This window comes from Phyllobates terribilis, unplaced genomic scaffold, assembly GCF_046119375.1.
Source record: "Phyllobates terribilis strain yellow unplaced genomic scaffold, ASM4611937v1 Scaffold_14__1_contigs__length_39327217, whole genome shotgun sequence".
NCBI classification, from domain to species: Eukaryota; Metazoa; Chordata; class Amphibia; order Anura; family Dendrobatidae; genus Phyllobates; species Phyllobates terribilis.
This window is the reverse complement of record NW_027362774.1, coordinates 14,748,633-14,766,625: the sequence shown is the minus strand read 5'-3', so window position 1 is coordinate 14,766,625 and position 17,993 is coordinate 14,748,633. Positions and strand designations below refer to the sequence as shown.

Below are 17,993 nucleotides of genomic sequence, written 5' to 3'. Positions count from 1 at the left end.
TTTAGTAAGCACCCACTTGATTTTGGAAGGATTTAAGGAGTACAACACCACATACCCACCGGTAACCATCCACCCATTAAGGAGCGTTACCGATCCATACCACCAGCACATTATCAAAAAGCCAAGAAAATGTTGCGTGACATGAAAAAGGCAGGGGTAGTAAGGGATAGCTGTAGCCCCTGGGCAGCTCCCCTGGTCCTGGTCAGGAAAAAGGACGGTAGCATGAGGATGTGTGTAGGTTATAGACAAATTAATCGCATAACAAATAAAGATGCATACCCTTTGCCCCGTATAGAGGAACCCCTGGCTGCACTCAAATCTGACAATTACTTCTCTACACTGGATCTCACTAGCGGGTACTGGCAAGTCTCTGTTGCTGAGGAAGGCCGGGAGAAGACGGCCTTCACCACCCTGATGGGACTGTGCAAATTCAACAGTATGCCATTTGGGCTCTGCAACGCCCCCGGAACATTACAGAGGCTGATGGAGTGTTGCTTAGGACACCGGAACTTTGAGACAGTGCTGCTGTACCTGGATGACGTTATCGTGTACTCGAGGACGTATGAAGACCATCTAAAGCACCTGGTGGAGGTATTTGAAGCATCGTCCCGGTATGGGATGAAACTAAAACCTTCTAAATGCCACTTGCTCAAGCAGAAGGATCAGTACCTGGGACACGTGGTCAGCTCAGAGGGAGTAGCACCAGACCCAGAGAAGGTCACTGCCATCCAGAAGTGGCCTGAACCGAGAAGCATCAAAGAGGTACGGCAATTCCTGGGACTGGTTGGTACTACAGGAGGTTCATAAAGGACTATACCAAAAAGGTAGCACCTCTACAAGACCTCCTGGTAGGACAGTCCAAAAGAGGAAAGAGTCCCCCATTCCAGTGGGGCAAAGAGCAGGCTGAATCCTTTGCAGTAATGAAGGAAATCCTGACTGGTGAAGAAATCCTGGCTTACCCTGACTAGAGCCAGCCTTTCCTGCTGTACACAGACGCCAGCAATGAGGGACTGGGAGTTGTGTTGTTGCAGAAGCAAAATGGCAGAGAGAAGGTAATTGCGTATGGCAGTAGGAAGCTTCGCCCTACTGAGAGGAACCCGGAGAATTACAGCTCCTTCAAACTGGAGTTCCTGGCCTTGGTCTGGGCTATCACTGAACGATTCAAGCATTACCTGGCCTCAACTAAGTTTACAGCTTTTACTGACAACAATCCCTTGACACACATGGAAACAGCCAGGTTGGGAGCCATGGAACAGCGTTGGGTGGCCAGACTGTCAAATTATCAGTTCACCATCAAGTATCGGGCAGGTCAAAAGAACACCATTGCTGATGCCCTGTCAAGGATGCCTCACAAGTCAGACACCGAGGATGAAGTGGATGATTTAGAGGAAGTTGAATTACCTGCTTTCCACCAAAGCGGAGTGGTCCACGAGCAACACGTCACCAGAAGACATCAGTATCAGGACTGCGAATATTTTTAATTACATTTTGGACGTTTTTGCCCTCTTTCAAGATGGTGTCTTTTGTCTCATGTGCCCCTTGTCTTCCTGCTTTATAACTCCACCCCAGCCTCTAATCAGTGCTAGAGTATTCTGCCTGTGACCTGTTCCTTGTGGTTTCCTAGATTCCTGCTCTGCCCTGCAGACTTGTGTGGATCTTCTGTTACCTGCTCTCAGAGATTCTGCTGCATTCAGTTGTTACCTGTATTCCTCCTCCTGGCTGGTCCTGCTGCTACCTCTGAGCCTCAGTCTTCACCTGCATTCTGCTAACAAGTAAGCTGGTTTCTGCTCTGACTCACCTGCATTAGATAGCTGCAGAGCACGGGACTGTGCTGCACTATCAGGGACTTCTTACCCAGGCCTCCCTGGATTATCTAATATATATATTGCATGGACTTCCTTGCATGGACTTGATAAGGACTTCCTTGTTTTCTAGCATCCTCTAGTGTGAACTGTGCTTAACAGATTGCTTTGCTGATTGCATTTAGAGCACGGGACTGTGCTGCATTATCTGGGACTTCCTATCCAGGCCTCCCTGGTTTATCTAATATATATTGTTTGGACTTCCTTGCATCTATATATATATTTGTGTATGGACTTGAGAAAGACTTCCTTGTTTTCTAACATCCTCTAGTGTGAACTGCACTTTACAGACTGCTTTGCTGATTACATTTTCCCCTGAGTGTTTATGGACTTTGAGTTTTCTTCTGCACTTGTTTGAAACACTGTGTTTATAATATACACTTTGACACCTATAAAGTGTTATCAGTTGTATCTTTGTTCCACGCAAAAAGACTCCTGTGGTATCCATTATAATTATTACAGGATAATCTAGCCTAAAATAAGGAGTCTGCTGGAACAATGTCTGCAGAAAGCAAATTATAGCAGGTGTATTCCGTAATTAGATCTCTTCAGAAGGAGGTGGAAGGTCAGCCAAAGAAACTTGGAGGCATTGATCGTAATGAACAAGCATTTGGACAAACTTTACAGGACTTAAATACCCGAATGGCGGCCGAGGAAAACAAACTTGCGGGCTTGGACTCTCAGTACGGACGGGCTTTCCAGGACATAAGTACTCAAATGGCGGCACAAGTGACTTTACCTTCTGGGATACCGCCACCAGCTATCCCACCTAAGTTGCCTCCGTTCAGATTTAATGGTGAACGTGACAAATTTCGTGGCTTTGTAAATCAGTGTATGCTATATTTTGATGTACATGCTGACCGCTTCCTTACTGATAGATCTAAGGTATTGTGTGTAATTATGCTGCTGACCTCACGAGCACTCGCCTGGGAGAATCCAATGATCGAGTCTCGTGATCCACGGTTAAATAATTTGGATGATTTCTTAGCCGCTATGGCATTAATGTTTGATGACCCTAACCGCCGTGCGACCGCTGAGTCTGCTTTACTACCTTTACGCCAGGGTAAACGTTCTGCTATTGAATATGCTACTGAATTTAGGAGATTAGCGGTAGATACCAATTGGGACAGTTATGCACAATTACCTATTTTTAAGAGAGGTCTGTCTAGCATTGTAAAAGATGAATTGGCCCAGTCACCACAAGAGCTAGAAATGTTTATACAGCATTGTGTACGCATAGACATACGCCTTACTGAACGTAGGCAGGAGAAATTGGCTGTATTTAATCGTAAGTCTAACTTTTCCCTTCCTCCCAAAGAGCCTGCAGGTAAAACATCTCGGGAGGTAGAGGAGGCGCCCATGCAAATAGATTCTGTGCAGAGGCGTGAGAGTAATGAGCGCCGGGAGCACCGCCTGCGAGAGAGGTTATGTTTCTACTGCGGCCAATCTGACCACTTTCTAATCAACTGTCCCAAGCGGCCTAACAAGGTGTTAGCAGCGGTAGGAGAGTATGATAACACTGATGATGAATCTGACATCTCTGAATGCAGCCTGCCATTAAATGCTGTATTCCACCCTCTCTATATGACTACACCTCCCAAGGAGTTGAAGGAAAAGAACTCTCACTGTTCACTCCCTATTAAGATCCTGTGTTCAGGGCAGTGGATTTCCAGTGCAGCTATGATTGACTCTGGTGCAGGGGGCAACTTTATGGACATTACATTTGCCCAAAAACATGGTATTGAGATACAGCGAAGAGCCTCTCCAATTACCATGGAAACAGTGGATTGGTCACCTTTAATCTCCGGGCCTGTGGATCAGGAGACTGTACCTCTTAAGATTTTGTTGGAGCCTAATCATCAGGAGCAACTTTCTTTCTTGTTAATTTCTTCTCCTCATTTCCCTGTGATTTTAGGCATCCCTTGGTTGCGTTCTCAGAACCCAACTATCAACTGGGAGACCAAGGAGATTATTTTTCCGACTAGGAGCAACCCAGCGATAACTGAAGCTGTCCCTGAGTCCACGGATACAAAATCTACTGTACAGGTATTCACTTTACCTTCAGCGTATAAAGCATTCTCTGACATCTGTGACAAGAAGAAAGCAGATCAGCTTCCTCCACATAGGCATTATGACTGTCCCATTCAGCTGCTTCCTGGGGCGGCTATTCCTTTTAGCAACGTATATCCTTTGGCAGCACCTGAGCTTCAAGCCTTGAAGGAGTATATTGATGAAAATCTGGCCAAAGGCTTTATACGTCCTTCTTCCTCACCAGCAGGGGTGCCTATATTTTTTGTAAGAAAGAAGGATGAGACCCTAAGACCCTGTATTGACTATCGGGAACTCAATAAGGTAACCATACGGAATTGTTATCCTTTGCCTTTGATTCCAGAATTATTGGAAAGAGTCCGCCATGCCAAGGTGTTCTCTAAACTAGATCTTCGTGGGGCTTATAATTTGGTGCGTATTCATTCCGGTGATGAATGGAAGACAGCATTCAGATGCCGGTATGGACACTTTGAATATCTGGTGATGCCCTTCTGGCTTTGTAATGCCCCTGTGACATTTCAACATCTGGCTAATGACATTTTTAGAGATTTATTGGATCAGTTTGTGGTGATCTATTTGGACGATATTTTAATTTTTTCTGACTCTCTACAGGAACATGAAGAACATGTCAAAACTGTTTTGAAACGTCTGAAAGACAACCATCTGTATATTAAGCCGGAGAAGTGTGAGTTCCATCGTTCTGAGATACAGTTTTTAGGTTATGTCATCTCTCCTCAGGGGCTGAACATGGAATCAGGTAAGATTCAGGCAATCCTTGACTGGCCAGTACCCAAGAACGTTAAAGAGGTCCAACGCTTTATTGGTTTTGCAAATTTCTATAGACGTTTTATTAGAAATTTTTCTGACATTGTCCGTCCCATTACTTCCTTGACAAAGAAGGAAAAGCCCTTTAAGTGGTCATCACAGGCTCAAGAGGCTTTTGATCGACTTAAGGCTTGTTTCACCTCAGCACCGCTGTTGGTCCACCCAGACCCAGCACTTCCTTTCATTGTTGAGGTGGACGCTACTGATAATGCTTTAGGGGCCCTTCTCTCCCAAAGAACTGGAGAGAAGAGTCTGCTACACCCTTGTGCTTTCTTTTCCCGTAGACTTACTTCAGCTGAGAAAAACTACGATGTGGGAGACAAGGAACTGCTAGCTATTATTGTAGCTTTCAAAGAACGGAGGCATCATCTGCAAGGAGCGACACAACAGATCGTAGTGCTGACTGACCATCGCAATTTGGAGTTTCTCAGATCCACTCGATGTCTTTCTCCTCGTCAGGCTCGTTGGAATCTATTTTTAAATCAATTTAATTTTGTTATTTCGTACCGTCCAGGTTCTCGTAATGGGAAGTCTGATGCTTTATCCCGAATCCATGCTGCGGATTCCGTACTTGGAGCCCCGTTCAAGACCATTCTATCCGATGCCAACTTCATTGGATAGATGTTCTCTCTTGCGTGGTATGTGCTCATTATAAGACTCCTCGTATGTCACCTCTGGGTCTTCTTCAACCATTACCTGTTCCATCCCGCCCATGGGGGTCTATCTCAATGGACTTCATTGTGAAGCTGCCTACATCAGGTGGCATGAATACGATCCTGGTGGTAGTGGATTGCCTGACTAAAGCCGCTCATTTTGTTCCTTGCCCCGGTCTTCCCTCAGCTAAGGATACAGTGAACTTGGTTATACAGAATGTATTTCGGATGCATGGGGTCCCGGATGAAATCATCTCTGACCGTGGAGTGCAGTTTACCTCAAGATTCTGGAAGGAGTTTTGCTCTGCACTCAATATTAATGTCTGTCTTTCTTCCGCTTATCACCCCCAGACGAACGGTCAAACCGAACGTACCAACCAGACCTTGGAACAATATCTACGATGCTATGTCAGCCATCTTCAGGATGATTGGTTGGAGTTACTTCCATTAGCTGAATTCTCATATAACAATTCTCAGAGTGCCTCCACTAAGTTTACACCTTTCTTTGCCAATCTGGGTTACCATCCGAGTATCTTACCTAGGTCTCCGATTAATGCTCCGGTTACAGCTGTAGAGGAGAGGCTGACTGCGATGAGGCAAAATCTGGAGGTTCTGAAGGAATCTTTGACCTCAGCCCAGAAAAGTTACAAGAAATCGGCTGATAGATTCCGTAAACCGGCACCCATGTTCAAGGTAGGAGATTCCGTGTGGTTATCCACTAAAAATCTGAAGTTGAACGTTCCTTCACAGAAACTTGGACAGAAATTCATCGGCCCTTTCAAGATCAACGGTATTGTGAGCTCTGTGGCCTGCTGTCTGAAGTTGCCTAGGACTATGAAGGTACACCCAGTTTTCCATGTTTCTTTACTAAAGTCTGTATCTCCTAATACCTTCCAGGGACGTGTTGTGCCACCTCCGCAGCCTGTGGTGATTGATGGGCAGGAACAATTTGTGGTGGAAGAGATTATTGATTCTAGGTTTCGCAGGAATCGGCTCCAATATCTGATAAGATGGCAGGGGTATCCCCCTGAAGAAGACTCTTGGGAACCTGTGGAAAACATCAATGCCCAACAGAAAATTTCTCATTTCCATCAGAGATTCCCTGAGAAACCAGGTCCAGGATCGTCCTGAGGCCACTTCTAAGGAGGGAGTAATGTCAGGACTGCGAATATTTTTAATTACATTTTTGGCCATTTTTGCCCTCTTTCAAGATGGTGTCTTTTGTCTCATGTGCCACTTGTCTTCCTGCTTTATAACTCCACCCCAGCCTCTAATCAGTGCTAGAGTATTCTGCCTGTGACCTGTTCCTGGTGGTTTCCTAATTTCCTGCTCTGCCCTGCAGACTTGTGTGGATCTTCTGTTACCTGCTCTCAGAGATTCTGCTGCATTCAGTTGTTACCTGTATTCCTCCTTCTCCTGGCTGCTCGTGCTGCTTCCTCTGAGCCTCAGTCTTCACCTGCATTCTGCTAACAAGTAAGCTGGTTTCTGCTCTGACTCACCTGCATTAGATAGTGCATCACAGTCCCGTGCTCTGCAGCTATCACGGACTTCCTACCCAGGCTTCCCTGGTTTATCTAATATATATATTGTATGGATTTCCTTGCATAGACTTGATAAAGACTTCCTTGTTTTCTAGCATCCTCTAGTGTGAACTGTGCTTTACAGATTGCTTTGCTGATTGCATTTAGAGCACGGGACTGTGTTGCATTATCTGGGACTTCCTACCCAGGCCTCCCTGGATTATCTAATATATATTGTTTGGACTTCCTTGCATCTATATATATATTTGTGTATAGACTTGATAAAGACTTCCTTGTTTTCTAACATTCTCTAGTGTGAACTGCGCTTTACAGACTGCTCTGCTGATTGCATTTTCCACTGAGTGTTTATGGACTTTGAGTTTTCGTCTGCACTTGTTTGAAACACTGTGTCTTTATAATATACACTTTGACACCTGTAAGCTGTGTTCTGTTGTATCTTTGTTCCATGCAAAAAGACTACTGTGGTATCCATAATAATTCTTACAGCACCGGTCTGTGAAGAGCTGTGAAATGAAGAGCGCACTGGTCTGTGAGGAGCTGTGAAATGAAGAGCGCACCGGTCTGTGAGCAGCTGTGAAATGAAGAGCGCACCGGTCTGTGAGCAGCTGTGAAATGTAGAGCGCACCGCTCTGTGAGCAGCTGTGAAATGAAGAGCGCACCGCTCTGTGAGCAGCTGTGAAATGAAGAGCACACCGGTCTGTGAGGAGCTGTGAAATGAAGAGCGCACCGGTCTGTGAGGAGCTGTGAAATGAACAGCGCACCAGTCTGTGAGGAGCTGTGAACTGAAGAGCGCACCGGTCTGTGAGGAGCTGTGAAATGAAGAGCGCACCGCTCTGGGATGAGCTGTGAACTGAAGAGCACACCGGTCTGTGAGCAGCTGTGAAATGAAGAGCGCACTGGTCTTTGAGGAGCTGTGAAATGAAGAGCGCACCGGTCTGTGAGGAGCTGTGAAATGAAGAGCGCACTGGTCTGTGAGCAGCTGTGAACTGAAGAGCGCACTGCTCTGTGAGGAGCTGTGAAATGAAGAGCGCACCGGTCTGTGAGGAGCTGTGAAATGAAGAACGCACCGGTCTGTGAGGAGCTGTGAAATGAAGAACGCACCGGTCTGTGAGGAGCTGTGAAATGAAGAGCGCACCGGTCTGTGAGGAGCTGTGAAATGAAGAGCGCACCGGTCTGTGAGGAGCTGTGAAATGAAGAGCGCACCGGTCTGTGAGGAGCTGTGAAATGAAGAACGCACCGGTCTGTGATGAGCTGTGAAATGAAGAGCGCACCGGTCTGTGAGGAGCTGTGAAATGAAGAGCGCACCGCTCTGCGAGGAGCTGTGAAATGAAGAGCGCACCGGTCTGTGAGCAGCTGTGAAATGGAGAGCGCACCGGTCTGTGAGAAGCTGTGAACTGAAGAGCGCACCGCTCTGCGAGGAGCTGTGAAATGAAGAGCGCACCGGTCTGTGAGGAGCTGTGAAATGAAGAGCGCACCGGTCTGTGAGGAGCGGTGCGCGCAATGACAGCCAATACAGAAGCTTTCAGGCGATGTAAAGCAGCATCACTTGTGCTGATAACCAGTGCAGCTGGAGTGGTAGTAGAATTTAAGTAAGCACTGCTCTCTGAGGAGCGCTGCACACAAATGTGATACAAACGTGAGCACGTGCAGTGAATGTGGAGGAGTTGTGATTCAGCCAGTGAGCAGCGGGGGTGGGGCCCACCGGTTATCCAGTGGGCCAGTCCGACCCTACTCACATTGTACGCACTGTGAGGATTCGCCAATATCAGAGCCGGGAACAGCGGTCGCGTGGCTGCAAGGATGTGAAATGCAAACTCCCGGCCAGAATCCGACTAGAGGAGCATGGCCGCGCTCAATGCAAGTGTATTAAGTGAGTCTGCTCCAATATAGTTGGATTCTGGCAGGGAGTTTGCAGCTACGTGACCGTTCCCAGCTCTGATTCTGGCGAATCCTCACAGTGCGTACGATGCGAGGATTCACAAGTCTGCAGTCAGTGACATGGAGGGACTGCAGGCTTGTGGATTTAAATCGGACAACCCCTTTAAGGCTCATTCAGCCATCGGTGAATATTGGTCTGCATTCGGATCGCAGTGCATGGACTGGCTGTGGGTCTCCTGATCTGAACTCAGCAGCCTCACAGCGTGTATGAGGATGTGGGTCAGGAGATCGGAGCCCAGTCCATGCACTGTAGGCCGAGCGCAGACTGCTTTACCCCTTCCAATAATTACACTGTCGTAGAATAATGATAAAGATGTTTAGCAATCATATGTACACACACACACCTATATCAATCATTCCCTCCCCTCCCCCAACCAAAATGTATAAGCTACCGGAGGATCCTGAGCGCTGCTCACGGATGTTGTGATTGGCCATTTGGTTTTGCAGCAGCCTCAGGAACATCCAGTAGCTTATAAGTTTTGGTTGGGCGTTGGAATGGGGCAGGGGAGGGAATGATTGTATTATACAATTATGTACTGAAATGGTGGACAAATGAATACATGGACTTTAGTTAGCTACTCACACAGACAGTGGCACCGCAGCCCAGTCAAAAAGAATCTAATGGCCGCCTCACCCTGCCCACCGCCTCCACCTGCGATCACCAATATGAAAAATGTAAACAGTGTATATTATTGCATGCATATATCTATATTCACTGATTATATATTATAAAAATATCTTTATTGGTATTCATTAACCCATTTATGACGTCGGGCGTAATAGTATGCCTGGTGTCATAACCCCCTGTTCAGCACGGGCTCCGGCGCTGAGCCTGCACTGAACCAAGCACATGTCAGCTGATCTATACAGCTGACATGTTCCTGCAACAGCTGCGGGTGGTATCGCGATCCACCCGCGGCTGTTAACCAGTTAAATGCCGCTGTCAATCTCTCAAAGCAGCATTTAACTCGCGTTTCCTGGAAGCACGTCATTTGTTGGCATGAGAAACCGGGGTCTGCGGGAGACCCCTGTGGTTGTCATTGCCAGATTGCCCAGTGGTCGGCGCTCATAGCAAGTGAGCAAATCTGCTAATCATTTGTGTGTAGAAGACTAGTTCTGAAAAGCGCAGCTTCTAATCTCCCATGGAGACTATTGAAGCATGCAAAAAATGTAAAAAAAAGTTTTTTAAAAATATAAAAAAAATAAAACATTAAAAGTTTAAGTCACCCCCCTTTCGTCCCATTCAAAATCAAATAAAATCTCCCAAATACACATATTTGGTATCGCCGCGTTCAGAATCGCCCGATATATCAATATAAAAAAATAATTAATTAGATCGGTAAACGGCGTAACGAGATAAAGATACTACACGCTAGAAGTACATCTTTTTGGTTGGCCCAACATTGCAATAACGGTCGATCAAAACATTGTATCTATCCCAAAATGGTATCGATAAAAACGTCAGCTCGGCACACAAAAAATAAGCCGTCACCCGGCCCCAGATCACAAAAACTGTAGACACTGCGGGTCTCCGAAAATGGCGCTTTTTTTTTTTTACCAAACTTTGGAATTTTTTTTCACCACTTAAATTAAAAAAAGAACCTATACATGTTTGGTAACTGGGAACTCATAATGACCTGGAGAATAATGATGGCAGGTTAGCTTTAGCATTTAGTGAATGTGGTAAAAAGACAAACAAAAAAACAAACAAAAGCAAAGATACAGCTGTGAACTTGCACTTTTTTTTTGCAATTTCACCGCACTTGGAATTTTTTTCTCGTTTTCCAGTACACGATATGGTAAAACCAATGGTGTCGTTCAAAAGTACTTTTCCCGCAAAAAATAAGCCCTCACATGGCCATATTGACCGAAAAATAAAAAAGTCATGGCTCTGGGAAGAAGGAAGGGGTTCAAAATCAATAAATTCTAGAATATAAATACACCCCAAAACATAACTCAAACTGTGATAATGTAACAAAAAATATAGTAGTCAAGAGTAAAAAAAAAAAGTGGAGGGGCACCCTATTTGTCATCCATTTAGGTTCATACCTTCTGGTTGGCACCTTCTTGACACGCAGTCGTCGACTGTTCTTGATTGTCCTTGTCCACAGGACCTTACAGCCCCCTCACAGGGCTCCCACAGCCCCCTCACAGGGCTCCCATAGCCCCTTCACAGCCTCCTCACACAGGGCCCTCACACAGGGCCCTCACACAGGGCCCTCACACAGGGCCCTCACAGACCCCTCACACAGGGCCCTCACAGACCCCTCACCCAGGGCCCTCACAGACCCCTCACAGGGCCCCCACAGCCCCCTCACAGGGCTCCCACAGCCCCCTCACAGCCTCCTCACACAGGGCCCTCACATAGGGCCCTCACACAGGGCTCTCACAGGGCTCTCACCCAGGGCCCTCACAGACCCCTCACCCAGGGCCCTCACAGACCCCTCACAGGGGTCCCACAGCCCCTGCACATGGCCCTCACAGCCCCCTCACAGCCTCCTCCCACAGCCCCCTCACAGCCTCCTCACACAGGGCCCTCACACAGGGCCCTCACAGACCCCTCACCCAGGGCCCTCATAGCCCCCTCACACAGGGCCCTCACAGACCCCTCACACAGGGCCCTCACAGACCCCTCACCCAGGGCGCTCACAGGACCCTCACAGCCCCCGCACAGCCGCAGGCAGCCTCATCACTAAAAACGCTGCCTGATGCCGCCGGTGATTCCGCCGGCTGTCCCGCCTCCTGATCCCTGGGCCCCACTCCACTAGATGCAGCGACGTCCGTGCACGTGTTGCACGCACGCTGCCGTGCTCTGAAATGAAAGTCAGCGTGCGTGCATATCACATGACTGGTAGCGTCACTGCATCAGGACCATGATGCACCCCGCACCCGTTGGCGGTTTAAAGGTATAGCGCACATTTCTGGCCGCTGGGTGCGGAGGGGGGGCATACCTCATGCCGCATGTAATGCTTAGAACTGTGTGCGTACCGGGGGCCCGGTGAGTAGAAGCTGAGAGAGGGAGGGCCCGGGCTGGCTGGCAGCGGGCCCGCCGGCCAGGCTGGCCGGGCGCCCCCCTTTAGCTTCTGGTCACCGGGCCCCAAACAGTAGTAAGGGCAGTAATGCCCTGATGGCGGCCCTAATCATGCTAAAGGATATTATTGGAGTATACTGGACTTAGCTGCATCATAAACTAAACTTTTGTCAGAACTTATACAAAGCACAGAATTTCTATTGGCGACAGGGAATCTGCAGCGTGTTAAGAGGAAATAGCAACAGTCATTTAAACTGGGTCAAATATATTCACATCCTTAATTTCCTAGTCTCATATACAGTAGATACAACTGAACTCACAGATATTAGTGTCTGACATATACATTTAAGATTTTAAAGTTTGGAGAATATACTACCTCAGGATGGCTTCTCAAAAACAGAGAGATAAATTGGCCAACAAGGAACTGCTCCAGGCAGGCTTAACTCCCCCTAGTAAAATTCCTTTAGTTTATAAGAAAAACCTGACATTAGGTGAAAATAGTGAAACAAAAATAGCGACTCACATGAGCCAAATAGATAAGTCACAACGATCAGAGATGTAGGAGGATTCTTTTGGGCCTATTCCTGTTGTTATTCCTAAACAAAAAAGCAAACAACAAGGCAGAGGAACCACAGCTTTAACCTTTGACTCAGACTCGACTACTGATTCCTCAACCAACGCTAGTCCGGATAAACAGAGACCGAGGCGAGATAATAAAGGTTTGGAACCAACACCTGACCCATTATTAAGTTTTCACACTACTAACCAACCTATAACTCAAGACGTCTTCAGAGACATATTAACTGCGTTTAGGGGCTCAATTATTGCGGATTTTAAACAAAATTCGACGAAACAAAGTCTTCACTTGAATCTTTAGTTTATAGGGTAGAATGTACTGAAGCGGAAGTTTCAGACCTTGCTAAAACCACAAAAATAATCTCAAAGGACCAAAAGTACATGAAATATGATATCCAAACTCTGAAAGCAAAGATAGACGACTTAAAAGACCGCAACTGGCGCAAAAACGTGAAAATCCGAGGCAGAAACTGTCCAGAATGAGGATCTACAATCTCACATAAAGAATATATTTAAAAAAGCAATTCCATCGCTTACTGACCTGGACCTTACCATCGATCGTGCACATCGCTTGCCAAAACCGACGTTTCTGCCGGCTGATATACCAAGGGGCGTGATACTAAAGATCTATTTCTTTCAAACAAAAGATCTAATGAATTTTTTGAAAAAAAAAACAAAACTCTTCCAGCTCCATATCAAACTCTCAAAGTGTACCCAGATCTCTCCAAAGAGACATTAAAGAAAAGAAAATCCTTCAGGAAAATGAGGCCAATTCTTAGACAAAAGAACAGATCCTACCGTTGGGGATTCCCCACCAAAATCCTGCTCATGCATCAAGGGACAAGTTCTCTCATTATGAGTCCAGAAGGAGGACTAAAAATACTGGATGATTTGAATATAGGGACTACATGATCTAACTCGATCTATCTCAATCCATTTCGTTGTGGATTACAAATCTCCTTTAGGAGTGTTGATTAAAAATTTCTCCAACTCCAACACAAGGCTCTGATGTTGGTTTACCAGGACTCTCGTCCCCAATGGAGTTGAACCCGACTTTTATTTCAACAGGATCCTCCGGAAATGTGGGGAGGCGGTTTACTTATTCTTTACTGGATGTTTCTTTACTGTTTCAATGTTTTTTTGTTTTTTTCAGATGTAAGGTCAAAGTAAGGATCATTATAATCTTGTTCAGCTCATTCAAACTTTTGAGCAATATATACAGTACAAGACCAAAAGTTTGGACACACCTCATTTAAAGATTTTTCTGTATTTTCTTGACTATGAAAATTGTACATTCACACCGAAGGCATCAAAACTATGAATTACCACATGTGGAATTATATACTTAACAAAAAAGTGTGAAACAACTGAAAATATGTCTTATATTCTAGGTTCTTCACAGTAGCCACCTTTTGCTTTGATGACTGCTTTGCACACTCTTGGCATTCTCTTGATGAGCTTCTAGAGGTAGTCACCGGAAATGGTGTTCACTTCACAGGTGTACCCTGTCAGGTTTAATAAGTGGGATTTCTTGCCTTATAAATGGGGTTGGGACCATCAGTTGTGTTGTGCAGTGTCTGGTGGATACACAGCTGATAGTCCTACTGAATAGACTGTTAGAATTTGTATTATGGCAAGAAAAAAGCAGCTAAGTAAAGAAAAACGAGTGGCCATCATTACTTTAAGAAATTAAGATCAGTCAGTGTGAAAAGTTGGGGAAACTTTGAAAGTGTCCCCAAGGGCAGTTGCAAAAACCATCAAGCGCTACAAAGAAACTGGCTCACATGAGGACCGCCCCAGGAAAGGAAGACCAAGAGTCACCTCTGCTTCTGAGGATAAGTTTATCCGAGTCACCAGCCTCAGAAATCGCAGGTTAACAGCAGCTCAGATTAGAGACCAGGTCAATGCCACACAGAGTTCTAGCAGCAGACACATCTCTTCAACAACTGTTAAGAGGAGACTTTGTGCAGCAGGCCTTCATGGTAAAATAGCTGCAAGGAAATCACTGTTAAGGACAGGCAACAAGCAGAAGATACTTGTTTGGGCTAAAGAACACAAGGAATGGACATTAGACCAGTGGAAATCTGTGCTTTGGTCTGATCAGTCCAAATTTGAGATCTCTGGTTCCAACCACCGTGTCTTTATGCGACGCAGAAAAGGTGAACGGATGGACTCTACATGCCTGGTTCCCACCGTGAAGCATGGAGGAGGAGGTGTGATGGTGTGGGGGTGCTTTGCTGGTGAGACTGTTGGGGATTTATTCAAAATTGAAGGCAGACTGAACCAGCATGGCTACCACAGCATCTTGCAGCGGCATGCTATTCAATCCGGTTTGCGTTTAGTTGGACCATCATTTATTTTTCAACAGGACAATGACCCCAAACACACCTCCAGGCTGTGTAAGGGCTATTTGACCAAGAAGGAGAGTGATAGGGGGCTACGCCAGATGACCTGGCCTCCACAGTCACCAGACCTGAACCCAATCGAGATGGTTTGGAGTGAGCTGGACCGCAGAGTGAAGGCAAAAGGGCCAACAAGTGCTAAGCATCTCTGGGAACTCCTTCAAGATTGTTGGAAGACCATTTCCGGTGACTACCTCTTGAAACTCATCAAGAGAATGCCAAGAGTGTGCAAAGCAGTCATCAAAGCAAAAGGTGGCTACTTTGAAGAACCTAGAATATAAGACATATTCTCAGTTGTTTCACACTTTTTTGTTAAGTATATAATTCCACATGTGTTAATTCATAGTTTTGATGTCTTCAGTGTGAATGTACAATTTTCATATTCATGAAAATACAGAAATCATTAAATGAGAAGGTGTGTCCAAACTTTTGGTCTGTACTGTACAAGATCTCTTCTTTAAATTAACGCATGTTTTTATCCCACTTACTCCCCAGTTAGTTTTATTTTCAATAGGTATAGAGGATCTACCAAGCAAACTCTGACACATAGTTTGTAGTGATGAGCGAGCATACTCGCAAGTACTCGGTACTCGCCCGATGCTTGGAGCTCGCCGAGTACTTGCGAGATGCTCGGGCCGATGCTCCGGTCCCCTCCCTGCATGTTTGGAGCTCTTTACAGAGCCAATCAACATGCAGGGATTGCCTGCCACTCATTGTAATGCCACAGCCATGTTGGTTGTGGCATTACTGTGATTGGCTGGCTGCACAGCGTCATCAGGTCTATATCAGACCTGGCGCCGCCATGCTCGTCACAGTCACTCCGGATCAGACAGTGTAGGGAGAGGTGCTGCTGCGTCAGGGAGAGATTTGCTTGTGTATTAGGTAGTGTAGGGAGAAAAACCGTACATTACACATATCCATCTTAACAAACAGTCCTTCTGAGAACTAATCCATCTGCAGAGATATCAGGCAGGCAGTGTATATAGGCAGGCAGTGTATATAGCAGACTGCAGTGCATATAGTACAAGAGGCTCCATTCCAATTCTGCCTTCTGCTGCTGTTAGATATTTCTATACAAAGGCCCAGGTCTCAGGGGCCAGGAATACTTTTTTTGGATCTTAATCCTCATTATTTGCTTAAAAAGCAATCCAGAGAACACCGTTTTTCGGCACCATTTGCTTTGCGGCTCTGCAGAATACAGCCAGGTCCTTTCCATATTACAGCGCTAGAAATCCAGCTATTTAAAACTCTGCTTTCTCCGTCACACGGATCACATATACGTTGTCAGAAAATACTGCCATTTCTGGCCTCCATTAAAAATTTCCTTCAGTGTGTCAGTGAAGCTATTGACACCAGTTTGCTGGTCAAACTAGTTACCTACAGGCCAGGTATTTAAAACTGTTTTCTCCGTCACACGGATCACATATAAGTTCCCTCCAAACTCAGTCATTTGTAGTTAGCGTGGAAGATACGGTCCTCCATTTAAAATGGGCAAGACACGTGACAAGGGACGGGGAACTGGACGTGATGGTGATGGTGCATGCAGAGGCCGAGGACAAGGCTGAGGGCAAGCTGAAATTGTGCCACAACAAACACCCACATATTCTCGACCGACCTTCCTGTCACAATTCCTAGGGGACCGCAGCACACCACTATTGAACACAGAGCTGTGTCAAAAGGTTGTTGGTTGGATAGCGGATAATGCTTCCAGTCACTTAGCCACCACCACCCTGTCTTCCACACGGTCAAGTCTCAGTAGCCGTGAGTCTGGACAGCATATTCCTCACCCTGTTCCTCCTTCCTCCCACCATACCGAGTACCCGGAGACAATTGATCCCACACTTGGACACTCTGAAGAGCTGTTCACTTTTCCATTTATAGATTCGGGCCTCTCGCCCGGTCCACTTGAAGCGAGGCAAGAGGAGATCGCATGTAGCGATGCCCAAATATTTGAGCAGCCTCGGTCACACGAATGCGACGGTGGGAAAGTGTTACAAGAGATGGACGATGATGAGACTCAATTGCTAGAAAGTGTGGAGGAGGACCAGGGTGCGAAGTGGAAGACGAGGTGGTGGATGATATAGTAACTGACCCAACCTGGCAGGAGGACATGCAAAGCGAGAATAGCAGCACAAAGGGGGAGGGAGGCAGAGCACCACAACAGGCACGAAGAAGCAGTGTGGTGGCCACAGACAGAAGGCAGGCAACCGTTCCCCGTAACACCAACACGAAGGAAGTTGCCAGTACAACTGTTAGGTCTTCCCGAGTCTCGTTGTTTTTTAAAGACTCTGCCGATAACCCCAAAAAGGCCATTTGCACCACCTGCCAGGCCAGCATCAGCAGGGTTGGCAAAACCAGCCTGCCCACCACCAGCATGATCAGGCACATGGCAGCAAAGCACCCGACTTTGTGGGCCGAACCCCGGAGTCCAGGAACAGTGTCTGCGGGTGGCACCATTGCTTCTTCCGCTGTTGTGCATGCAAGCCAATCCCCTGTCCATGGTGCATGCGAAGATGCCTCCTGCCCTGCACCTGTCGTTGCACACTCTCAAGTAGCGGCATCAGGAAGCACGTCCATGTCCTTGTCCCAGCGCAGCGTTCAGTTGTCCATACCCCAGTCCTTGGAACGCAAGTGCAAGTATGTAGCCAACGCCCCACAGGCCACACTACTAAATTCTCACATTTCACATCTGCTTGCACTCGAAATGTTGACTTTTAGGCTTGTGGAGACAGAAGCATTCCGCAACCTGATGGCGGCAGCCGTTCCTCGGTACTCGGTGCCCAGCCCCCACTATTTCTCCCAGTGTGCCATCCCCGCATTACACAAGCACGTGTCCCAAAACATTAGCCGTGCCCTCAACAACGCAGTTTCTGGGAAAGTCCACCTAACCATGAACACGTGGACAAGTGCTTGTGGGCAGGGACGGTACATCTCGCTTATGGCACACTGGGTTATCATAGTGGAAGCCGAGACCCAGTCGGTCCTTTGTACGGAACACGTCCTCCCGACGCCAAGGATTGCGGGCCCTAGGTCAATCAGGGTTGCCCCCACGGTCTACAGCTCCTGCACCTCATCCTCCTCAGCTTCCTTCTCCTCTTCAGCCTTCAACTCCGAAA

General features: G+C 46.7%; 2 long non-coding RNA genes across 2 annotated transcripts in view; one reads left to right on the top strand and one right to left on the bottom strand.

The window, feature by feature from the left end:
- LOC141175773 (uncharacterized) overlaps positions 1 to 11,087 on the bottom strand; it is a 74,266-nt gene extending 63,179 nt beyond the window's left edge. Inside the window, exon 1 of the long non-coding RNA XR_012253059.1 lies at positions 10,918 to 11,087. This is a non-coding gene — a long non-coding RNA (uncharacterized lncRNA). The remainder of the gene's footprint in view (positions 1 to 10,917) is intronic.
- The window catches only part of LOC141175772 (uncharacterized), a 44,163-nt gene continuing 32,852 nt past the window's right edge, over positions 6,683 to 17,993 (top strand). Inside the window, exon 1 of the long non-coding RNA XR_012253058.1 lies at positions 6,683 to 6,862. This is a non-coding gene — a long non-coding RNA (uncharacterized lncRNA). The remainder of the gene's footprint in view (positions 6,863 to 17,993) is intronic.